This window comes from Schistocerca gregaria, chromosome 3 (assembly GCF_023897955.1).
Source record: "Schistocerca gregaria isolate iqSchGreg1 chromosome 3, iqSchGreg1.2, whole genome shotgun sequence".
In the NCBI taxonomy this organism is placed as follows: domain Eukaryota; kingdom Metazoa; phylum Arthropoda; class Insecta; order Orthoptera; family Acrididae; genus Schistocerca; species Schistocerca gregaria.
In genome coordinates this window covers 904492590-904518845 of record NC_064922.1, presented here as the reverse complement: position 1 = coordinate 904518845, position 26256 = coordinate 904492590, and the positions used below count along the sequence as shown (strand labels likewise).

Sequence of the window (26256 nt, the reverse complement as noted above, 5' to 3'; positions counted from 1 at the left end):
TGGTTCATTATGGTGTTTTAGTAAACACACAGTGCTATTCTCACGTGATTGATTTTGCAGAATCAAATCAGTTTCTGGATTTTATTGAATCACACTTCTAAATCATGCACAATATGATTATTTTGTAGGAAAGTTCTGGCAGAATGTAAATACTTTGGAGGAAAGGAGACCACTCACTGAAAATCAGAAGCATTGAGTCATCAGCAGACACACACAAAAAACAAAGAAAACATGCTAGCTTTTGGAGTAGAGGTAGAGCATGCATGCATACATGCATGATGTGCCCTTTCTGGGAATCGAGTATTTCAATGATTGATGACTGTGACCCAATATTGGTACTGGCAAGATATCAAAATATGTGACATAAATAGCTGTGTCTTTTGACTGGAGTGATGCAGAAGCCTAATGTTTTAACATTTCCAAGGGACAATAGACCTTAGCATGTGACATAAATTTCAACTTTCTTCATCGATCCTTTCCTGAAAAAAAAAAAGGATTCTTCACAGTCAGACATACCAATAGACACTCGGGCAACTAATCGATCCTATAAGGGTTCTGTTTTTGCTGAATGAGGCACAGACCCCTAAAAATATAATGAAAAAGAGTGGGGGCGATGAATTAACTGAGAGTGAGTTCAGGCAGGTGTTAGGCTGTTTTGGAGGTCAAGCTCCCTTTTCAGGAGTTCTTGTGTCTGATGGGAGGATTCAAATTGCCTTTGTGGTATAGCATACACTCCCTTGAGTCATGCTGTAGACCATGTGCAGTCAGTTTAGTGGTCGCCATTGTTATATAAAATTCTGTACTGTGGACACAAATTAGTTGGTAAACAACATGTGTGGTTTTGCAAGTTTCTTTACCTTTGATATTGTGGGATTTACTAGTAGTGGGAATGGAACATGTGGCAGTGGGTGGATGCGTGTTATAGGTTTCACAGTGGGACATTTCCAGGGATAGAAAAGTTGTTGTAAGAGTAAGGGTTAAGAATGTCATACGGTTTTACTATGATGTTGAGGAGATTAGGAAGGCGACTGAAGGTGACAGTAGGTGGTGCAGGGAGTGTATTGGTGAGAGAGGATCGCATTGCAAGGACTGATCCATTAAAGTCACAGCCTTTGTGCTACTGGATGACAAGGGGGATGTTTCTGAGCTTTTTTGTACATGGGAGATGTATTAGTCAGAGGGTGATACTGCCCAAATATTTGTTTGTGAATAAGATCTGTGGGGTAATTGTTGGGGAGTAAAGTGTCAGAATGGTGATGTAGTTGCTGATGGACACGTACACCAATCTCACAGATGAAATCTTATTGGATTACCAAACAAGTAACAAGATTGTCTCAAAAGTTTCTCATTCATCTTCTTCAAGTAAATTATTAGGTTCCCATTGGATATTATCTTTTATTGCTACTAGGCCACTCTTACTCAGCCAAGAGATTACTGAGTGATCAGCCAACTGCCTGCATCCACAAGAACGTGTTCCAGCCTGTGGTGGTGTTTTTTGTGTAGCAAGGTTGAATTGTTTGTGTCATGCAAAATAGCATATTGTTTGCTGCTGTGTCAATGAATGTAAGTCTAACAAGGAGCAGAGATTCTTCCTTCATCATGCTCCTACAGAATGACTTGTTTCACTCAATGGCCTTGTTACAGAATTCCTCAATGAACTCATCAACATTTTTATAATAGTTTTCAACACACTGCTAATTTCTTTTCTAAATGATGTAAAGGGTGTCAATATGACAATTAAATTGCCTGTATTGTTATTGCATGTTCAGAAAATTTGTACACATTATTTTCAAAGCTCTCACTGTAGTGATCAGTAAGTTCTAATGCTGCCTGGTCGTTCTGTTTGCTCTCAGTTAGGAACTTTTGATGGATAAGTGCTAATGCAGTGTCGTACATAGAACATAGATGAAAACCTCTATCCCGGTTGGCAATTGTGTCATATATTTATAAGAGAGTTAAGAGAGATATCAAGAAAGTAACAGACATTTTGGTCTACCATTCAGTGGGCAGGGCTACAGCTGCTATCTTGGTAACATAAATTTCTTACACAATACGCATCCAGCAATGGCAGCTTGTGGTCTGTGTCTCTGCTACTGCTACTTTGCTTTCTGTGTCATGTTAAAATGTGCAATGCGATAGAAAATTCTGCTACTTGTGAATTGTGTTGGCAAGAAACAGCAAACCAATTGAAATTTATCACAACCTTTGTGATGTGTACAGAAAAGGAATAATGAGTGAAAGCATAAGTAGTGGTGCATTTATTCTAAAAATGGCCATATCAACGTTCACAATGAGGACTACAGATGTAGACCTAGCCTTGTCGTGGATGAACTGGTCATAAAAGTCAACACCAAAATTCATGAAAATCTTCATGATTATAAAACTTTTGCAACATTTCCCCCAAATTTCATGAAGTTTGGTACATGAAATTGTGGCATTGAAGTTTGGTTACCACAAATTTTGTGCTAAGTGGTTTCCCAAAATCCAGACAGAAGGCAACAAATAACAAAGACTGGCTACAGCTCTAACATTCCTCAAAGATTATGAGAGAAATGGTAACAAAGTTATCGATCATATCATAACTGGGGACGAAACTTGTGTGAAGCATGTCAGTTCTGAAAGAAAAAAAGCAGTTTATGGAATGGGGACACACAGATTCTCCCAAGAAACAAAGGAAATATTTGCAGATGCTGTCAGCATGGTTAGTATAGGACTCTAAGGGAATGATTCTTGTTGATTTCCTTGAACGTGGCACAATAGTTAACTCAGTGAAATATTGTCAAACAGTGACAAAGTTAAGGCAGGTGTTACAAAACAAGTGTCAGGGAGAACTTAGTACAAAAGTTTTGTTTCTTCATGACAATGCACATCCACACAAGGCCAATTGTACTAGAGAGCTCCTACAGGGCTTTGGATGCAAGCTGTTTGATCACCCAACATATAGCCCAGATTTGCTGCTGAACTATTACCATCGCTTCCCAGCAATGAAGGCATGGCTTCCTACACAATGCTTCAATACTGCTGCCTAACTGCTTACCAGTATAAACCCGTGGTTGTAATTGCAGGTGCAGGTTTCTGCACAGACAGTATTGAAAAACTCTGCACGGTATGATAAGTGCCTCAATTTGAATAGCGATTATGTAGAAAAATAGCTTATGGATGTAGTTTTAAAATGTATACAATGAAGTCTGGTTTTTCCTTAGTTTTAATTTTTTATTTCAAAATGTTGGTTACTATCTGGATATCCCTCATATACCCACAACTTCTATGAAGACTGTCACAAAACGCATTGGCATAACGCACATCAGTTTTCACTTTTATATATTAAACATGTGGTCTGCCACTGCAGACTCATCTGTCTGACCCAGGCAAATGCTTCTTATATCCTCCACACAGCATGTGGTTTACAGCACTTCATTTAACTGTAATACTGTTGGGATATGATTTGTAAGTGTTGTTTCCCAGATTCCTGTTGGTTTTAGCTGTGGGTAACCTTACATAGAGTAAGAATGATAGACATTTGGTTTCCTGTTACAATTTCTCCTTCTCCTTCTTCTTTTTCTTCTTCTTCTTCTTCATGTTTGAGTGCAAAGAACATTTTATTAGCATCTCGAAGTAGCCAATCTTGCAGAAGGTTTCCTCTGCATACATCCTGTAGATGATTGTTGCCAATGGTTCAAGATCTGTGCACCTGTGTGGTAAACACATGGTATTGTTCTGCAGTGGATAATGGCGGCTCATATTATTTAGGTACAGGTCTGTGCATGTTTTCTTCTTGTAGATACAAAGTGTGTTCAAAAAGTTTTGCGCATTTGTCTCTAATTTTTTATGTTTTGCGGGAGGAGAATTGAATTTTTTGTGAACATACTTGCAACATTTAGCTATTAGTTGGTATATAAAATTATTTTCTTTTATTTAGAGGGGAGCCATAATGGACCATGAAGTAGATGTCAGGTTGCGACAATGGTCGGTGATGGAGTTCCTCTTCAAGACCAGCAACGACACAACAGTTTGCTCCAATGACTCTTGTCATTGGATAGTGTGGTATCACTGGTACAATCACTAGGGAACAGAAAAATCTTCTTGATTATTTGAACAATGGTCTCCTTATTCATATCTCTCACTGCTGTCGGTGGTCTACCGCATCGTGCATTGTCCAGTAGAGAGAAATCACCTTCTTTAAACCTCTGCAACCACCACTGGATGCTACTGTGATCCACTGTGTCCTCTCCATAAACAGTGAGCAACTTCCTGTGAATCAATGTGGCAGAGTCATTGTTGGTCTTGAAGAGGAAATCCATCACCAACCATTGTCACAACCTGACATCTACTTCATGGTCCATTACGGCTCACTTTTATATACCAACTTATAGCTAAATGTTCCAAGTATGTTCACAAAAAAATTCATCTCCTCCTGCAAAAAAATTTAAAAAAATTAGAGACGATTATGCAAAACTTTTTGAACACCATTTGTAGTTGCCCAAGAGTACCATCAGATTTTTCTTTATTGGACTGTCCAGGAGCAATGTCAACAAATAAATAGATAGAGTTCCTTTAGCCCGTTGAAGCACTATCTTGTATATAGAGCAGTTACAGGAAAGAGCTCTTGAATTCACTTTCCTTTAACCAAAGTCATTCAACATATATGTATGAATGTTTCATGGTTAGACCAAAAGGCTAGAAAACGTGCAGAAATTCCTGCACAGCATCAACGACATGCACAAAACATCAAGTTCACCATGCAGATGGAAGGAAATGGATACCTAACATTTTTGAAATATTCATGAGACCTGCTATGAAAAATATAATGAAAATGACAAACTTGTCACCATTCTGACACATAGTAATCTACAACAGTATTTTCAGAGCACACTAAAAATACATTTGTTTGTCTCACAGTAAGACACCCAATACGAAAATGAAAGTGATGTCTGAAATACTAGTTTTTCATCATATGGTGTTGTTTCATAACAGAGAAAAACTGCATAGAAAGCGGCACAGAAGATATCAAGTGAGTTATTTATCTCTCTCTTAAAATATGCATCAGTTGCTCTGAGAGTCTCTTATCTGGAACAGTGAGAATCTGTTGTGCATAGGAGAGAGAAATATACTGTCTACCGAGATAAAGAAATAAGTCAATAATGCCTGTACAAATTCACACACTTACAGTGCAGCTGCTTAATACTTGCATCAAAGTCATCTCATCCAGACATCCCCACAAGGAGGCTACAAATTTACGTGGCTCACCGTGTCTTTCTGACCAGCACTTAAACAAGTACACAAATGCTAGGTCGATAAAGCATTCAAAAATAGAACAACCTTAATGAGGAGAAGACAAATGATAACAAAGTCTCCCCTTTGACCCTCTCTACTGATTTGGATTTATTGTGTCAGTCTTATGACTGTAGGCTAATATGATCTCTCTGATGTAACATCATGATTCCCAAAAAAACAGCATTTTTTGTTTTTATTATTTTTTTTTTTAACTTCAAAACAGCTCCCCCATCAAATCTTTCTTTGTCAGTACTTCATTAAATACATTGTCATATGCAACACTGGTGTCAGCTATCAAGATTTTGAGAAATTTATGTAAAGAGAAGTAGTATGTGTTCTGAACATTGAGCAAATTACACACTTAGACTGTTCTGCAAGTTATTTCTCAGTAATAAATATTTATTATGAATTTCTAACAAGTAGAAAGTATTAATTTTTTGGACTCCAGTGACAACTTCCCACTTGGATCCAGCAGTCAGGCAGAGTAGTATCAGGAAAAAACTACCAAAGTTAGTGAACTGGACAATTTCCAGGCAAATGCTGATTTTTGAACATCATCAGCATCCAAAACCATTGGTCACCTTATGAACTTGATGTACCATCCCATGGAGACATTCATTCCACACCTTCAGGACCCTTCCAAATGTAGGCTGTGTTACATACAGTTGACATTATACTCTTCTGGGTGGCATCTCTGAAAGCTTACTCATTCATTGTTATGTTTAACACTTCATAGTGGCTGTGTTTTGAGAGTGAAACACAAAAATGTTGAACACTATCCTTACAACAAAGCATGCATTTTTCTCTGTTTGATAGTCCAAGTGTTTTGGATGCAACAGTCTCATTATCAAACACCCACTTTTGTGTAGTGAGGTTGAAAGGTTTGTGTCATGCAAAACAGCATATTGTTTGCTGCTGTGTTAATTAATGTAAGTGTAACAACAAGCAGAGATCCTTTGCTTCATTGTGCTCATACAGAATGGTTTGTTTCACTCAACAACCTTGTTACAGAATTCCTAAATGAACTCATCGACATTTTTATAATAGTTCTCAGAAAACTGCATGTCAATATGACATTTAAATAGCCTGTATTTTTATTGCATGCCCAGAAAATTTGCACACATTATTTTCAAAGCTCTCACTGTAGTGACCAGCAATACTGACAAATGAAGCTGTAAGTTGACAGATATCTGTAATCTGAAAACTTGGATAAGTAACTCTACTCAAACCACTGTAGATTCAAAATCTATGTTGATGGGTTTATTGGTTGTGATAAATATAGTGCACTTGTCTTTGGAGTTGGCTTGTCTTTCTCTTTGATTTGCATTTGCAACTGATATTTTCGCTATTTCATGTTGTTGTTGTGCTCTTCAGACCAGAGACTGGTTTGATGCAGCTCTCCATGCTGCTCTATCCTGTGCAAACTTCTTCAACTCAGAGTTACTGTTGCACCCTACATCCTTCTGAATCTGCTTAGTGTATTCATCTCTTGGTCTCCCTCTATGATTTTTACCCTCCACACTGCCCTCCAATACTAAAGTGGTGATCCCTTGATGCCTCAGAACATGTCCTACCAAACGATCCCTTCTTCTAGTCAAGTTGTGCCACAAACTTCTCTTCTCTTCTCCCCAATTCTACCCAATATCTGCTCATTAGTTATCTGATCTACCCATCTAATCTTCAGCATTCTTCTGTAGAACCACATTTTGAAAGCTTCTATTCTCTTCTTCTCCAAACTATTTATCGTCCATGTTTCACATCCATACATGGCTATGCTCCATACAAATAATTTAGAAAAGAATTCCTGACACTTAAATCTGTACTTGATGTTAACAAATTTCTCTTCTTCAGAAACGCTTTTCTTGCCAGTGCCAGTCTACATTTTATATCCTCTCTATTTCAATCATCATGAGTTATTTTTATCCCAAAATAGTAAAACTGCTCTACTACTTTAAGTGTCTCAGTTCGCAATCTAATTCCCTCAGCATCACCTGATTTAATTAGACCACATTCCATTATCTTCGTTTTGCTTTTGTTGATGTTCTTCTTATATCCTCCTTTCATGACACTGTCAATTCCATTCAATTGCTCTTCCTGGTCCTTTGCTGTCTCTTGACAGAATTAAAATGTCCTTGGCAAACCTCAACGTTTTTATTTCTTCTCCATGGATTTTAATCCCTACTCTGAATTTTTTACTGCTTGTTCAATATGCAGATTGAATAACAACTGGGATAGGCTACAAGCCTGTCTCTCTCCCTTCCCAACCATTGCTTCCCTTTTATGTCAATTGACTCTTATATCTGCCATCTGGTTTCTGTACAAAATATAATAGCCTTTTGCTCCCTGTATTTTACCCCTGCCACCTTCAGAATTTGAAAGAGAGTATTCCAGTCAACATTGTCAAAAGCTTTCTCTAAGTCTCCAAAAGCTAGAACATAGGTTTACCTTTCCTTAATCTATCTTCTAAGATAAGTCATCTGGTCAGTATTGCCTCACGTGTTCCAACATTTCTATGGAACCAAACTGATCTCCCCCAAGGTTTTCCATTCATCTCTAAAGAACTCATGTCAGTATTTTGCAGCTGTGGCTTATTTAACTGATAGTTCAGTAATTTTCACACCTGTCAACACCTACTTTCTTTGGGATTGAAATTATTATATTCTTCTTGAAGCTTGAGGGTATTTCACCTGTCTCATACATCTTGCTCACCAGATGGTAGAGGTTTTGTCAGGGCTGGCTCTCCCAAGGCTATCAGTAGTTCTAATGGAATGTCATCTATTCCCAGGGCCTTGTTTCGACTTAGGTCTTTCAATGCTCTGTTGGATTCTTCAGGCAATATCATATCTCCCATTTCATCTTCATCTATGTCATCTTTCATTTCCATAATATTACCCTCAAGTACATCACCCTTGTATAGATCCTCTATATACTCCTTCGACCTTTCTGCTTTCCGTACTTTGCTTAGAACTTGGTTTCCATCTGAGCTCTTGATATTCATACATGTGGTTCTCTTTTCTCCAAGGTCTCTTTAATTTTCCTGTAGGCAGTATCTATCTTACCTTTAGTGATATATGCCTATACATCCTTACATCTATCCTACAGCTATTCCTGCTTAGCCATTTTGGACTTCCTGTCAATCACATCCTTGAGACGTTTGTATGTATTCCCTTTTGCCTGCTTCATTTACTGCAGTTTTATATTTTATTCTTTCATCAATTAAATTCAATATCTCTTCTGTTACCCAAGGATTTCTACTAGGCTTCGTCTTTTTACCTACTTGAACCTCTGCTTCCTTCACTATTTCATGTCTCAAAGCTACCCATTATTCTTCTACTGAATTTCTTTCCTTTGTTCCTGTCAATCGGTCCCTAATACTCTCTCTGAAACACTCTACAATCTCTGGTTCTTTCAGTTTATCCAGGTCCCATCTCCTGAAATTCCCACCTTTTTGCAGTTTCTTCAGTTTTAATCTACAGTTTATTACCAATAGATTGTGGTCAGAGTCCACATCTGCACCAGGAAATGAGACTTTTCCGTGTCTCCAGGCCTCTCCGTGTGCACAACCTTCTTTCATGTTTCTGTGTTAGCTATGATTAAGTTATGCTCTGCAGAATTCTACCAGGCGGCTTCCTCTTTCATTATTTACCCCCATTCCATATTCACCTACTACTTTTCGTTCTCTTCCTTTTCCTGCTATCAAATTCGAGTCCCCCATAATTATTAAATTTTCATTTCCCTTCACTATCTGGATAATTTCTTTTATCTTATCATACATTTCTTTCGTCTGTTCATCATATGCGGAGCTAGTTGGCATATAAACTTGTACTACTGTGGTAGTCATGGGCTTCGTATCTATCTTGGCTGCAATAATGCGTTCACTGTGCTGTTCATAATAGCTGACCCGCACTCCTATTTTTTTATTCATTATTAAATGTACTACTATATTGTCCCTATTTGATTTTGTATTTATAACCATGTATTCACCCGATCAGAAGTCTTGTTCCTCTTGCCACCGAACTTCACTAATTCCCACTATATCTATCCTTAACCTATCCATTTCCCTTTTTAAATTTTCTAACCTACTGGCTCAATTAAGGGAACTGATATTTCAAGCTCCGATCCATAGAACGCCAGTTTTTTTTCTCCTGATATCGATATCCTCCTGAGCAGTCCCCGCCCGGAGGTCCGATTTTACCTCCGGAATATTATACCCAAGTGGACACCATCATCATTTAACCATGCAGTAAAACTGCATGCCCTCGGGAAAGATTACAGCTGTAGTTTCCCCTTGCTTTTAGCCATTCGCAGTACCAACACAGCAATGTCTTTTTCGTTAATGTTACAAGGCCAGATCAGTCAGTCATCCAGACTGTTGCCCTCTGCAACTACTGAAAAGGCTGCTGCCACTCTTCAGGAACCAAATGTTTGTCTGGCCTCTCAAGAGATACCCCTCTGTTATGGTTGCACCTACAGTACTGCTATCTGTATTGCTGAGGCACACAAGCATCCCCGCCAATGGCAAGGTCCATGGTTCATGGGGGACACTATTTCAGGCAAGGGTTTTAATATTTCATACAAGTGTTTTAATCAGATTTCCACCTATAATAAGAGAAAGACAAAACTTTAATTGGCAAGTGTGTTGACCACTTATTATCATCATAAAAACACCAGGAAATTATCTCAAGTGGCAAGTGGTTAAGATTTTACTATTTAACCTGTAAGATTGATATTTACACTCAAGGGGGGGGGGGGGGGGGGGGGTACACAGCGCAACATGGCATGGACTCAACTTATTTCTGAAGTAGTGCTGGAGGAAATTGACACCACGAATCCTGCAGGGCTGTCCATAAATCTGTAAGAGTATAAGGGATGGAGATCACTTCTAAACAGCATGTTGTAAGGCATCCCAGATCTGCTCCATAAATGTTCATGCCTGGGGAGTTTGGTGGGCAGCGGGAGTGTTTAAACTTGGAGGAGTGTTTCTGGAGTCATTATGTAGCAATTCTGGATGTGTGGGGTGTCGCCTTGTTCTGCTGGAATCACACAAGTCCACCGGGACGCACAATGGACATGAATGAATGCAGGTGATCAGACAGGATGCTTACCTACACGTCACCTGTCAGAGTCATATGTAGACATATCAGGGGTGTCGCATCAATCCAACTCCGCATGCCCCACAGCATTACAGTGCCTCCACCAGCTTGAACAGGACCCTGCTGACATGCGGGATTTTTTGATTCATGAGATTGTCTCCATACCAGTAGGCATCCATCCACTCGATGTGATTGAAAATGAGATTTGTCTGACCAGGCAACCTGTTTCCAGTCATCAACAGTTCAATGTCAGTGTTGATGGGCCCAATCAAGGCATAAAGCTTTGCTCTGTGCAGCCATCAATGGTACAAAAGTGGGCCTTCAGCCCCGAAAGCCTGTATCGATGATGTTTTGTTGAATGGTCATATGGTGACGTTTGTTGATGGCAGCATTGAAATTTGCAGCAATTTATGGAAAAATTGCAGCTGTGTCACATTGAATGATCCCATTCTTTCAGGATCTTTTTCTGGCTGCAGCAAAGTTGGAGATTTGACGTTTTACCAGTTTGCTGATATTGAAGGTACACTCATGAAATGCTCGTATGGGAAAATCCCCACTTCATCGCTACCTCGGAGATGCTGTGTCCTATTTCTCATGTGCAGACTATAACACCATGTCCAAACTCACATAAATCTTGATAACCTGCCATTGTAACAGTAGTAACTGATCTAACAACTGCGCCAAACAGTTGTTGTCTCATATAAGCGTTGCCAACTGCAGCGTTGCATTCTGCCTGCTTACATATCTCTGTACTTGAATACGCATACCTATAACAGTTTCTTTTGCACTTCAATGTATATCCAGCATGGAACCCTGAATTCTCTCTCTGAAGAGGCCTACAAAATGACACTTTTTGCAATTATTAAGTTGAAAAATTGGCATGTGCAGTCTGCAGATATTGTATTAACTGAATATCTGTTTTGTATATGCAGTTGACTCAATAGGAGAGGTCCACAGAAATATTGCATGTTGGTTTCAGAGGAGGCACATCTTCCAGTTTTGCCAAAACCGAACTACAAGAGTCCAATCAGTTCTTGGTGCAGTGGTGCATGTGGTGAACCCAGGAGTCAGCCTGATTTGTGAGGCTTGCAAACTTCACCACAGCATCGTGGTGTCAGTTGGAACTCAGGGTGACACAAGTGAATACTAATGCGAATTCTTTACTGACGAATGGAAAAATGGGTAGAAGCCAACCTTGGGGATGATCAGTTTGGATTCCGTAGAAAGGAGTCTGAAGCCTTAAAACATCTCACAGTGGACAAATCACTATCAAGAAAAAGTGCCATGCCTTGATTGAATATAAATTTCAATCAAGTAAAATATGGTGGGCCAACATTGGAACACCACAAGCACAATACTCTGGTAGGTCCTCCCACTGGAGGTGGTGGCTGGGTCAAAGGACAGTGCCCTATTCTGATTTGTGTTCAAGATGATTATTTCCATGTGTGTGACTGAATGTTTGCAATGGTAAAACTGTGGACTTCACCATCATTAATTTGTTATATTTTAGCCCCAGCCTATCATTCGCCTACTAACACATAACTCTCCTCCTCAGCAATGACATAATAGCACCCAAGGCACAACTGGGGGTAGCAGACAATTTTCGTTGTGAGCATCTGTTGCTGTCACGTCATCTTAGTTTAATTTTTGCATGTTCTGTGGATCATACTCACGACAGCTCACCTATGTGAAATGTGTCAGTAGGTTCACAAATAAGGCACATTTTCCCTGTGAAAACATAGATATATCTTGACCACGTACATAATTGTAATTTTTATTTTCATCTTAATCTACAGCAAACAATGATAAATGTAACCCAATCACACATAACCACTCAGAAATTCATCTGTGGTATAGACGAGTCATCAGTTGGACATGATTTCAGTTTGTTTTGAAAACTTCCATTATCTGTTGGTTCCTTTAATCCACAAGGGAGGTGGTAAAATAAATATTTTTATGACAGCATACTTGCAGCTCTCTTTGCTGGACTATGGTTAAGTTGTGGATGATGGAGATCACTTTTGTTCCTAGTGTTGTGTTTATGAGTTTTACTACCATTTGTAAACAGTCCTCGATATTCACAACAAACTTTATCAGAGCGTAAATTTACTGTGAGGCAGTTGTTACTATGCTCAATTTTTTAAACATTTACCTACAGAACATTCAAGACCGGAGACCAGGTATTATTCTTACACTATGTTTCTGTGCAATGAATATTTTGTGCAGTGTGTGGACCTGTCCCAAAAAATTATTTCATACAAAATCAAAAAATGAAAATATCCAAAGCCAACTTTCCAATTCTTTCATCACCAAAGTCAGCTGATCAGCATGCATACCCAGGAGCTCTGGACAATCCATTTTACTTATTTCCTCCCCCCCCCCCCCCCCCCCCCCCTCCCCCCAAAATTGTATTGATCTTGATGATATGTATCTTACCTTGCAAAGCACTGAATGAATTATGTTCCTTAGTTTTAACTAAGTGACAGCTAATTTACCAAAAACAAAATCAATACTACTTTTGAATCAAACAATGGAAAATCTAGGCTAGAATAATAACAATATTATGAAAATGATACACTGCTTCTCACTACATAGGGAGATGCTGAGTTGCAGATAGGCTAAAGACAAAAAGGTAAGCTTTCAGCCAAAAAGACCTTCGACACAATTAGACATCATACACATACACTCTCACCCAAACACAACGCAGGAAGGAAGGAATGTGTGAGTTGTGTGTGTATGAATGTGTGGGCATATTTTTCTAAATCTTTTGTCTGATATCTTAGTCTATTTTCAAATGTACTTTTAAATGTGCCTGTCTAGCATTCAATGTCTCCTCTATTTTATGTGTTGCAATCTATCCTAATCCATACAGTTGACAATTAGATGGGTAGATGAAATAACTAATAAGTAATGGTGAGGTATTAGATCAAACTGGAAAATAAAATAATTTAAGGCACAACTTGATAAAAAGACAGGTTTGCTTGATACAAAACATCCTCAGGCATCAAGGAATTGTGAATTAGGTTATAAATACATTGTGTGTGTGTGTGTGTGTGTGTGTGTGTGTGTGTGTGTGCACGCGCGCGCGCGCGCGCTCGCGCAAGGAGGGGCTCATAAGCTTACAACAGCATCAATTCAGGAGCTTGTCTCTTAAATGTTGATAATGAAGAATTAGTGTCCTTATGATCCATCATCAACTTTAGACAAATTTTCATTGACAATGAAAAAATTCTTACATCTCTTTTAGCTGTTCCACAGATTAGTTTGCAATCAGCTATGATTTAGCATAGTAAAAACTTTTTTGTAAATTGATATTCATGTGCCAGATCAAGAAATTCTCTCCTTGCTCTCTTATCAGTATGATCGTGGCCAGTTATCCCTACAAACATGTATGCAACATTTTTGAAGGTGATAGATCAACTAAGATATTAAACTAAGGCAGTACAACTTTCCACTGCTCTTTCAACTATGGCCATTCCCTCGGTGGCAAATGGCACAAATTATTATTGTGTGACTCAGTGGCTAAACAGTGATGTTTCCAACTTCAAACTCATAGGTCCATGGTACAGTCCTTTGTCGATCCTGAGATTTCTGTCACTTATCACTTTTTCACCTCTGGCAATGATTTGTTAATGGGGAAAATGCCAAGTCGTCCATGGTTCAGAGTCCATGGTAAACTGTAGTTTTCCCTGCAATTGGACAGGTAACTTTGTTCAAAGATTGGAAAATGGCAGGGGTCTACCATCTCCACTGGGATGAAGCCTAGTAAATCACTGTCTTGCTGGAACTAATCTTCAGGTAGATTACAGCTTTATCTTTACCTCAATTACTCAAATCCAAGATGAGGAGTGGACACAACTTTAACAGTGGTTATCAAGGGTACAGTCCACTGTAAATTGTACTCCATGTTAATGATGCCGTGCCCATGGCACTTTTTCTTGATAGTGATTTGTCCACTGTGAGATGTTTTAAGGCTTCAGACTCCTTTCTACGGAATCCAAACTGATCATCCCCAAGGTTGGCTTCTACCCATTTTTCCATTCGTCAGTAAAGAATTCGCATTAGTATTTTGCAGCTGTTACTTATTAAACTGATAGTTCAGTAGTTTGGGATTGGAATTATTATATTCTTCTTGAAGCCTGAGGGTATTTTGCTTGTCTCATACATCTTGCTCACCAGATGGTAGAGTTTTTGTCAGAGCTAATTCTCCCAAATCTGTTAGTAGTTCTAATGGAATATTGTCTACTCCCGGGGCCTTGTTTCAACTTAGGTCTTTCAGTGCTCTGTCAAACTCTTCATGCAGTATCATATCTCCCATTTCATCTTCATCTACATCATCTTCCATTTCCATTACATTGTCCCCAAGTACATCGCCCTTGTATAGACCCTCTATTTACTCATTCGACCTTTCTGCTTTCCCTTCTTTGCTTAGAACTGGTTTTCCATCTGAGATCTTGATATTAATACAAGTGGTTTTCTTTTCTCCAAAGGTCTCTTTAATTTTCCTGTGGGCAGTATCTATCTTACCCCTAGTGAGAAATGCCTCTACATCCTCACATTTGTCCTCTAGCCATCCCTGCTTAGCCATTTTGGACTTCCTGTTGATCTCATTTTTGTTTTTGTTTTTTAATTCCTTTTTGCCTGCTTCATTTACTGCATTTTTATATTTTCTCCTTTCAGCAATTAAATTCAATATCCCTTCTGTTACCCAAGGATTTCTTACTAGGCTTCGTCTTTTTACCTACTTGATCCTCTGCTGCCTTCACTATTTCGTCTCTCAAAGCTCTCTGTAATATACAGGGTGTAAAAAAGTATTCCATATTTTGAGAGATTGTAGTATGGACAAAAACAAGAAAAATATTGCCCACTTAATCTGGGCTTTAAAATGCATACCTTAAGAGCTATGAGGATATACACATCTTCAGTACTCTTAAACACATCTCTTCTACTTCAAGGTCTTTGCTATTATTAATGACCTATGGGATATAATAAAAAAAAGGGGGACACATTCCTCTGTTATTGTCTGTGGATATAGAATGCAGTGACATCTGTTGGTGTTCTTACTGTAAACTGTATTCACAGTTCTAGGTAAGTGCAGCACATACATTAGGTCTAATAGAACCAGTTTATGTTTTGAAAAGGTTGGAAAATGCTTTTACATTGTAGTTTTATCTTTGTGCTTACCAGCTTAGTGGAAACATTTTATTCCACACAGAAAATGGCAGATATGAGCTTCTGTGATGGTCTGGCATGTGGAAGCAAACAAAGATTGTGTCCATCATTTCCCATATGGAATAATAAGTTTCCATTATCCTGGTAAGTGCAAAATTAAGACTAGAGTTTTACACATTTCAAAAACTTAACAAAACAGAAACTGTTCCCATTGTCACTAATTTATGTAATGCAGTTATGCAGAACTGTAAAAAACATTTACAATAACAACACTAACAGATGTTTACTGTGTGCTGCATCCATGGACCATAACAGAAGAATGTGCCCTATTTGTTTACTGCATTCTATAGGTCATTTGTAATAGCAAAGTGCTTGCAATACAAGAGATGGGTTTTGTAGTGGTGAAGATCAACAAGTGCTCCTAGCACTTAATACTTTCAGTCTTTTTTTTCCATTTTGGGGATGAAAATTTTGTAATCTGGTATCCAAGTAGAACTTACTTATAGGAAGTGTTTCATGTAGCAGAAATAAAAACTGGACTATCCTAATCGAAGTTATAGATTACCCACCTAAATTTTTCATATTTTTCAGAATTTTTTATTATGTATTTTTATTCTCTAAAGTAATTGTGACATCTGTTCTAAAGGAATGGAACATTTAAATAAGCTAGTAAAGTATCTGTGACAATTTATTAGAAAAAGCTTTGCAAAAGTGAAATGATGCTACTGAAGCTGTATTTTCATGCAAAGTTTATTTTGTATTGAATTGTAGAAATCAGTTGTGCCTTCTTGCTATACAAAGATGAAGCTTGCATTTGGGACACTGTATCTGTGTTTTAGCTGTCCAATCAAGATTTCATTTGAAATTCGGCCTCTCTTCTTAATAGTTGGCTTTTATGCCGTAATCCACGATTCTGCAATATACTGATGAAAACTGAATATATCCAAAGCTTCATTTTCAGGAAACCCAAGATATTTTGCCACATGCTGATACTCCAGCCATGAATTGGTTACAGCCATATCACTGGCATGAGTAAACATGTGCTGTGTCCACCTATATGATGGAACTAGCTGTTTATAAATTGAAATGAAAAGGTCCCACTTGTCAACACTACCAGTGGCCGTGTTGTACAGTTCCACATCCTCAGTCTTGGAACATCAATATTCAGTTTATTAGTCTTATCCCAACATTGACGTGTATCCTTGGTTACAAAGCCTTGTAAGTTCCAGTGCCTTTGAAATTAGAGCCTAAAGTCACAGCTGTTGTCAGATTTTGGAAGAATTATAGCACCAATATTTCTGACAACCTCCTGCATAAGTCTTTTTTCTGAAATAAATTTACCCAAATAGTTCCAATAATACCACTGGAATAGCCAGTATGTGCTGAAATAATTATCAAAGTGTTACTGTGGAAATGGAACACTGATTCGCTCGGTTAGTCACATGACAGTACTTGCACCTAGACCAAATTGCATTTACTCTTCATGTATAGTTCAAGACACTCCTTGAAAAATCAGGAGGACATTGATATTAATTTCCACACAAAACACACACACTTTGAATCTCCACCTTTTTTGCTTAATTAGTATGAATGATTTGACACTGATCTTCCATTTTAAAGGGTTTGGGCTCTAACTTTTAAAGGGATCACCTGTTCATCCGCACACAGTTGAGGTTCCATTTCATGAGTTTGACACCTCTATTTGACTGTATCAAACAAAGGACAGACTTCCCAGAAATTATCTGAATTCTTCAATTTGAAAACCTTATTCATTGTCATAGCTTCTGATATAACATGTACACAAAACTTTGTATTCTAATTTAATCGTATTTGTGTCTAGTTCAAGTTTCCAATTAGCAAACGAAATCCCAATGGAACATATCATTTCTCCTACATTTGTCGGTGTAAAATTTGTAGTATTATTCTGAAATCCATACAACTTTGCACTTTCTACTGTTGTAAGTGGTAAATCTTTTAGTAAAATAATTATCATAGTAGGTGCTGGGGGCCTGACTACTGTTACTTGCTCTTTACAGTTGGCTGAGGAAAATGAATTTGTGGTGAGACATACAACAGAATTCCTTGAAATGTCTATCTTATATGTGAGCTTTTGTCCATTCAAATATTTTATTGAAAATCCATCACCAGGCATACATGTTTGTTCAATAGAGTCCTTCTCTCCAAGACTTATGATTCTTGTAAAGTATATCAAGAATCAGGCTCATCATCATGATTATATTCATCTAAATCTTCCTCCTTGAAATAATCCATTGTCAGGGAAAGTTCAGCATTGCTGTCAGCCACTGAATAAAAATTGTCATCACCTAAAGTTCTTCAGTATCAGATATACAGCTATTTTCCAGAACTTCTAAAATCTCTTCCATACTGAGTTTTTCTTTATAATTCCTGATCATTGCTGAAATAATTCCAAGTAATTACAAACAACAAACTATGGTGAAAATGAGAGCAACCATTTAGAACCAAGTTGAATTGTTGTAGGAAACCGAAGATGAGAGTTACTGTAGACACTATGTTCACTGTCGCAGACAATTTTTTGAAACTTTGCCACGGCAACTGTAATTCCACTAACTTATGATTGCATCCAATTTTGACTTTATGGAAAGCTCTTTCAAGAGGAAAAAATACCAGCAATTCATTGAACATTTAGAAAAAAAAATTGTATACAATACTGCAAGTTACACTTCATGCATGCCTTGGAGGTTCAAGCACTGGTCAACAAATGGCACTGGAATGCAGACTCATAGAAGAGAATGTCCAATAAAAAGCACACTATGCCCAGTGCCTTATGAAGCTTTTAGAATGTGTACGTTGACTGAAAATAATATTGTCCACTACAGTGGACAGATAAATCGAATGGGTTACAGTATGCATTTTAGGGCCCCTATTTAATGGACATTTGTTTCTTGTTTTGGTCCTTACTACCACCTTTAAAAATATGTATTATTATTATTATTATTATTATTATTAACACAGTGTATTCTGGGACTAGATTTTCACTCTGCAGTGAAATGTGTGCTGCACATTTCTTAAACTAAAACTGAGGTTTTTCTTTAAGCAATTTTAACTTTTGCTTGTTCTCATAATGACTGGCCACTGTTTTTATGAGTGGTCAGCCAACCACATATACCATCTATTCTGCATGTAGTCATGCTTGATCTCATGCTTAATTTTTAATGCTCACTTTAAAACATTTTGTAATTAAACACTGCTGCCATTGTTGTTGCCACTGCTGGTGAGTCTTTCAAATTTCTAATACATGTCCATGGACCATTTTTCAAAGAAGATTGCTTTCTAGGAAAGACTATTCTCACTAAGCATTTAGTTCATATTCTACAAGGGCACTCGTAACAATTTTGTTGAGTGCTATGAAACCACAACAATCATCATCATCATCCTATATGCTCACAATAAATTGCTTGTCTTGGTCAGTCTATTGTTGTGGTTAGGTAATCAAACAGATAAGATAATTAACTTGCTATCAACAGACCTGTGCAGGGAATGTTGCTCTTGGTAGTCTGTGCTTTGATTGTGTCAAAGGAAAACAGAAAGTATGACCAGTCATGTTTTGAAAATTGCAACATAGAAGTAATTCAGGAAGATATTGTCAGGGATTCAAAACTATGCACAGACAGTGGGCCTCATCATTTTAAAGTTTTGAGTGCTCCCACACAGGATTGCAACAGAATGAAGCTGTGTTACAGCCAAGAAAAGATGACGTACTTCAGTGTGAACAATCACTGTTGTAGTTTGTGGATGATATGGCTGGTGATCTCCAGTCATTACATTTGAAATTGACCAAGTTGATGATCCCTGGAGGAAACTTCAGCTGCATCTCTTTTATACTTTGTACTTGCATGCTGGTACTACTTATGTGAAAAATTGACTTATCTGTTTTGACCATGTAGAATGAGACACTTCCGTGCACTGAGACTCAGTTCCACATGGTCAGTGGCTGGAACATCAGTGCCAGCAGGCTCCTGTAGATATGGCTGGCAATGAACAAATAGATGTCATCAAAGAAAGAACTTACATTCATCCTTCCTCTAATTACTTTCACAGCTATGTGAGATGGAAGCTTAGCATACATCATTCTTATCTCTGTGTTGATGCGATGGAATTTAGGAGATGACACTGAAACTCCACATGACAACAGCCCAACATCTGATGACTTTCTAGCTGAAACAAACAGGATGGTGCTGCTTTTAATACAACAGACTCCATTTGTGTGGATCAAGCTTCAAATCACCATCCAGCCATCGACAGTTTATTTTTCTGTGGCTTTGCAAAATCACTTAAGGCAAAGGTCAAGATGGTTCCTTTGAAAAAGGATATGGCTGACTTTCTACCCCAATCTTAGTGCCTTGTCTTTAGTGACCTCTTCACCAATGGGACAAGAAACTCTAACCTTCCTGACTTCTCGATTAATGCGATTGTGATCATACTCATCTGGAACTGTCTTTACTTGTCCCAGAATATTAGGATACATTAAATCAGAGACCTATGATGTGTCCAGAGTTGCCATACAGACTCACTGGCTGGACAACATTACATAAGGAATCTACATCTACATCTACATGACTACTCTGCAATTCACATTTAAGTGCTTGGCAGAGGGTTCATCGAACCACAATCATACTATCTCTCTACTATTCCACTCCCGAACAGCGAGCGGGAAAAACGAACACCTAAACCTTTCTGTTCGAGCTCTGATTTCTCTTATTTTATTTTGATGATCATTCCTACCTATGTAGGTTGGGCTCAACAAAATATTTTCGCATTCGGAAGAGAAAGTTGGTGACTGAAATTTCGTAAAAAGGTCTCGCCGCGACGAAAAACGTCTATGCTGTAATGACTTCCATCCCAACTCGTGTATCATATCTGCCACACTCTCTCCCCTATAACGCGATAATACAAAACGAGCTGCCCTTCTTTGCACCCTCTCGATGTCCTCCGTCAATCCCACCTGGTAAGGATCCCACACCGCGCAGCAATATTCTAACAGAGGACGAACGAGTGTAGTGTAAGCTGTCTCTTTAGTGGACTTGTTGCATCTTCTAAGTGTCCTGCCAATGAAACGCAACCTTTGGCTTGCCTTCCCGACAATATTATCTATGTGGTCCTTCCAACTGAAGTTGTTTGTAATTTTAACACCCAGGTACTTAGTTGAATTGACAGCCTTGAGAATTGTACTATTTATCGAGTAATCGAATTCCAACGGATTTCTTTTGGAACTCATGTGGATCATCTCACACTTTTCGTTATTTAGCGTCAACTGCCACCTGACACACCATACAGCAATCTTTTCTAAATCGCTTTGCAGCTGATACTGGTCTTCGGATGACCTTACTAGACGGTAAATTACAGCATCATCTGCGAACAACCTAAGAGAACTGCTCAGATTGTCACCCAGGTCATTTATATAGATCAGGAACAGTAGAGGTCCCAGGACGCTTCCCTGGGGAACACCTGATATCACTTCAGTTTTACTCGATGATTTGCCGTCTATTACTACGAACTGCGACCTTCCTGACAGGAATTGTGAGGTGAAGGAGAAAGTGGTTTTCATGAATCCCATCCTAAAAGAGGTGAAAGCACAATGACATTCATACAGATCAAGGAAATGTATAAGGTGTCTTGGCCTCTACCAGAACTTATGAGAGCTGTACACTGAGATTGAGCTCTCCCACTTTAACACAAATGGCTCTTCATTGTATAAGGAGACATCTGTGGGAAGAGCTTAACCTGTTTGTAGTTTATAAAATTAGCTCCATTGATAGTCAAGGAAGTCTGAGCACGAGTAATAGAATAAGCTCCCCTAGCCCTCTCAGTGTGACTCTCCAGATTTGTTACTTTGTTGTGGGTATGATATGGTAGATTCCTAGGCAGAGCTTCATATGGAAACAACTGTAACCTGGCACAAGTCACATGTTACAGCTGGATCCTCTCCAGAATTGGAACACTGGCTGGGCATAGGGTCTGCTCCACTTACGTATCATTCTTCTCAATGGATTAAGCTAGAAAATTAGTGACCGAGGCATGCCATCTCTGTGGTACCTGTAGTGCTTGTCCACTGCAGTTGTAGCTACTCCCACAATGGATGGTTTAACACTACAGCATTTCACCAGGCAGGGTACTGTTGGAGGTTGTGCAGTCTTATCTACCTCTGATTACTGAAGCAGCTTTTCCACCCAGATTGGGGTGTGTACTACAAACAATATAGAAATTGGTTATTTGGTACTTAGGAAAATAACTTTTCAAGATGAAAACCACATTACACACAAAGAAAATAAATAAAATCATAATGCTGCAGGAATCAAATAATGAACTCTGCATTTGTATCTTGACTTGTACCCTTTGTGTCGTATAACCTTGATTCTGAAAAACAACAGTGAAGTAATCCAGAGGGGTAGCTGCTCCATTTCTAGAAACACATTCTGCACAGTGCATGAACTTCCTATTTGCTCTTTTTAAATGTGTCCTTTCTGCTTGGTTCCCTGTGGCCTAAGTGTGTCAACATTCTTTGCTTTCTTTGAGGTGACACGTTCTTCTGCTAAGTGTTACAATTATGAAATATGGTAATGGAAAGTCTTAGTGGAATGTAAATATTTTAAGCAGTAAAGGTAGAACATCACCAAATGGTAGAGGTGCTGAGTTGTCAAAGGCACACAAAGAAGACTGAGAACTTCAATAGATTTAAGCGGAATCATTTTTCAGAGCTGTAGAAGACATGCGTGCACATCCATCACACATGTACACATGCATGTGCATGCATGCACGCATTCACACACACACACACACACACACACACACACACACACACACACACACACACACACTACTGTATGGCTACATTGTTCTTACTGGTTACACTGTGCCAGTGCTGCTGCTTGAATGGAATGAGGAGGGGTTGTGTCAGGTGAAGTGGGTGAGGGGAGAAAGGAAGTGGGAGGAGCAGCTGATGGCTGGAAAGAAAGACAGAAAGTGCACAGGACAGAAATTTGGCACCAGTTAACTCATTCTTGCCTCAGGCAAGGGCTGTTGAACACACTGCACAGTGACATCAATGAGTGCCAACCGACTTAGGGACCACCTAGGAACTTTTCGAGGGAGCCATAATTCATTTCTGGTTCAGGGCTTCAGCTATTTATCATTGTGCTCTGAAATGAGGGAATCCTACCCACAATCCTACCCACCACTTCTAAAGGGATATTCCAACACCCACTCAATCTACGTAATGTCCTAGTTCATCACATCCACTGTCAACCACCTGCCATATATGTGCCAATACATGCACCCAGAACAACCTACTCCACTACCATCACAGGCATATCCAATTCTATCAGAGGCAGGACCACTTTGAAAGCAAACATGTCATATTCCAACTCTGCTGTAATTTCTGCACAGAATTTTGTATGGGCGTGATTGCCAACCTGCTGCCCACTCAAACGAGTGAACACCACCAAACTGTGGTGAAGGGAAGAGTTGACCACTGTAATCTTACCATCTCACACATCGCTATTAAAATTCTCTGTCTTTGCACAAGTGTTGAAAGCTTCAAGAGGCATAAGATATACAAAAGGAAACCTTTTTACTTATCTTCATTTTCTCTTCGTATTGTTGGCTGCAGTTATTGCGTCTAGCAGTACATTCTTGTGGCTGAATTTTTGGTTTATAATATTGAGGGTTCCTGATGACTAAATAACTGATAAAGATTTACCTTTATTATTCTTGAATTTTATTCTTTGTCACATTTTTCAGTATAACACCGTCTAAACAATTTCTATTTGTATCACACCACAAATTAAAATATTAGTGACACAATCAAAAACATGTCTCACAATATTCCAAAGAGTTTACAAAGCAAAACAGTCTATAAACTTCCTTGAAAAAAGAAGAATCATCTCCAAGTTATGACATTATTTTATAAATGGATCCAGAAATTAATTTAATAGTTAGCATCAGATTGTGCAATTAATAATGCTAATTTTAAGTATGCCAGACATTTTGTAACTTCAGATATTTCTGCAAGAAGAAGAATTTTAACTGTACATGTTGTTGATATTGTCTTCAGTCCTGAGACTGGTTTGATGCAGCTCTCCATGCTACTCTATCCTGTGCAAGTTTCTTCATCTCCCAGTACTTACTGCAACCTACATCCTTCTGAATCTGCTTAGTGTATTCATTTCTTGGTCTCCCTCTATGATTTTTACCCTCCATGTTGCCCTCCAATGCTAAATTAGTGATCCCTTGATGCCTCAGAACATGTCCTACCAAATGATCCCTTCTTCTTGCCAAGTTGTGCCACACACTTCTCTTCTCCCCAATTCTATTCAATACTTCCTCATTAGTTACCCATCTAATCTTCAGCATTCTTCTGTAGCACTACATTTTGAAAGCTTCTATTCTCTTCTTGTCCAAACTATTTATCGTCCATGTTTCACATCCATACATGGCTACAATCCATTCAAATATTTTAGAAAAGAATTCTTGACACTTAAATCTGTACTTGATGTTAACAAATTTCTCTTCTTCAGAAATGCTTTTCCTGCCACTGCCACTCTATATTTTATATCCTCTCTACTTCAACCATCATCAGGTTTTTGATCCCAAAATAGTAAAACTACTCTACTACTTTAAGTGTCTCAGTTTGTAATCTAATTCCCTCAGCATCACCTAATTTAATTAGACCACATTCCATTATCCTCGTTTTGCTTTTGTTGATGTTCATCTTATATCCTCCTTTCAAGACACTATCCATTCCATTCAACTACTCTTCTAAGTCCTTTGCTATCTCTGACAGAATTACAATGTCATCGGCGAATCTCAACGTTTTTATTTCTTCTCCATGGACTTAAATACCTGCTCCGAATTTTTCTTTTGTTTCCTTTACTGCTTGCTCAATATACAAATTGAATAACATCGGGGATAGGCTACAACCCTGTCTCACTCCCTTCCCAACCGCTGCTTCCCTTTCATGTCCCTCGACTCTTGTAACTGCCATTTGGTTTCTGTACAAATTGTAAATAGCCTTTCGCTCCCTATATTTTATCCCTGCCACCTTTAGAATTTGAAAGAGAGTATTTCACTCAACATTGTCAAAAGCTTTCTCTGAGTTTACAAATGCTAGAAATGTAGGTTTGCCTTTCCTTAATCTTTCTTCTAAGATAAGCCGTAGAGTCAGTATTGCCTCACGTGTTCCAACATTTCTGCGGAATCCAAACTGATCTTCGCCGAGGTCGGCTTCTACCAGTTTTTCGATTCGTCTGTCAAGAATTCGTGTTAGTATTTTGCAGCTGTGACTCATTAAACTGATAGTTCGGTAATTTTCACATCTGTCAACACCTGCTTTCTTTGGGATTGGAATTATTATATTCTTCTTGAAGTCTGAGGGTATTTCACCTGTCACATACATCTTGCTCACCAGATGGTAGAGTTTTGTCAGGACTGGCTGTCAGTAGTTCTACAGGTATGTTGTCTACTCCGGGGGCCTTGTTTTGACTCAGGTCTTTCAGTGCTCTGTCGAACTCTTCACTCTGCATACAGAGCATAACAAATTAATTTATTTTGATACATTTTAGTTGAAACATATGTACAAATTCATATGAAATTCTTTTAGTTATACAAATGTTCATCTACATTAGAATCAATAGAATAAATGGTATCGGTTATTTCTATAAGAGAAAGGTTATGTTAAAAAAATGATGTCCCATTACACCACTCAGTGGCAGACCATGCTGCTGAGCACAGCCCATATCATCTGGATCCATGCCCCCAAAACCATATACTCTGAATTTTATAGCTGGGAGTTGTTCTTGCAACATGTCTTTTGATCCCATAATCCTCATAGCCTTCATGTTTTCTGTAAATCACTGAAGACAAATTGTGGCATGGTTCCTTTGATAGGACATGGCTGATTTCCCTCTCCACCTTTTCCCCCTGAACAAGCTTTTTCTCTATCTCTTTAATGAAATTGTCGACAGCACCTCAAAGCCTAATCTTGTGACCCTCCAAGTGGTCAAACTATTGAATGGCTTGTAACAGTGAATTATGTGACAGATTTGCTTGGTCAACACATGAATGTTGTAGAGACACTTGCACAAGGAAACTCAATAACAAAGGCAGTATGTGAAGAACTGCATTCAAATTTTGAGAACTCATATTCACAGAAAATTCTAAAGACATATTACTCTGCTATACACACGTCACATAATAATGTAGTAAACAGAGGATACAACATATAAAGAAGCATATGGACAGATTTTTTTGTGCATTGCATCCACAAACATAATATGAAGGATTGTAAATTATACTGACACCAGGTACCTTTCATGAAATACATTGAGTTGTGGAATAAATGCAGAAATAGATATTGCATTTCCCAATATTTTGTTTGAAACAACATCAGTTGCGTTTGAATTCATTGATTCATTTACATATTGTTTCTCTAAATACATAAATAACAAACTAATGCTAATCTACTCACATTGTTAAGTACAGAAATCACTTCTGGACAACGTTGTCATAAAAAACAGCTACTTTGAAGGAAGAATACAACTATACTTATGCTATTCAATGGTTGGTTTCACCTGATATTGTCACAGAAGAAGCTGAGTATCACAGTCACCATGATGTAGTGGTTATGATACTAGACTGTTGCATGAAGGGTCATGAGTTCAAAACTCACCTGAACTGTAAA

At 38.4% G+C, this 26256-nt stretch overlaps 2 protein-coding genes and 1 long non-coding RNA gene across 20 annotated transcripts in view; 2 read left to right on the top strand and 1 right to left on the bottom strand.

Moving 5' to 3' along the window:
- LOC126355234 (uncharacterized) overlaps window positions 1–23417 on the bottom strand; it is a 92371-nt gene extending 68954 nt beyond the window's left edge. Inside the window, exon 1 of the long non-coding RNA XR_007565490.1 lies at window positions 23278–23417. This is a non-coding gene — a long non-coding RNA (uncharacterized LOC126355234). The remainder of the gene's footprint in view (window positions 1–23277) is intronic.
- LOC126355227 (longitudinals lacking protein, isoforms A/B/D/L) overlaps window positions 1–26256 on the top strand; it is a 718131-nt gene that overhangs the window by 113492 nt on the left and 578383 nt on the right. The gene's annotated exons all lie outside the window — the stretch shown is intronic.
- LOC126355229 (uncharacterized) overlaps window positions 1–26256 on the top strand; it is a 283576-nt gene that overhangs the window by 81309 nt on the left and 176011 nt on the right. The window lies entirely within an intron of this gene.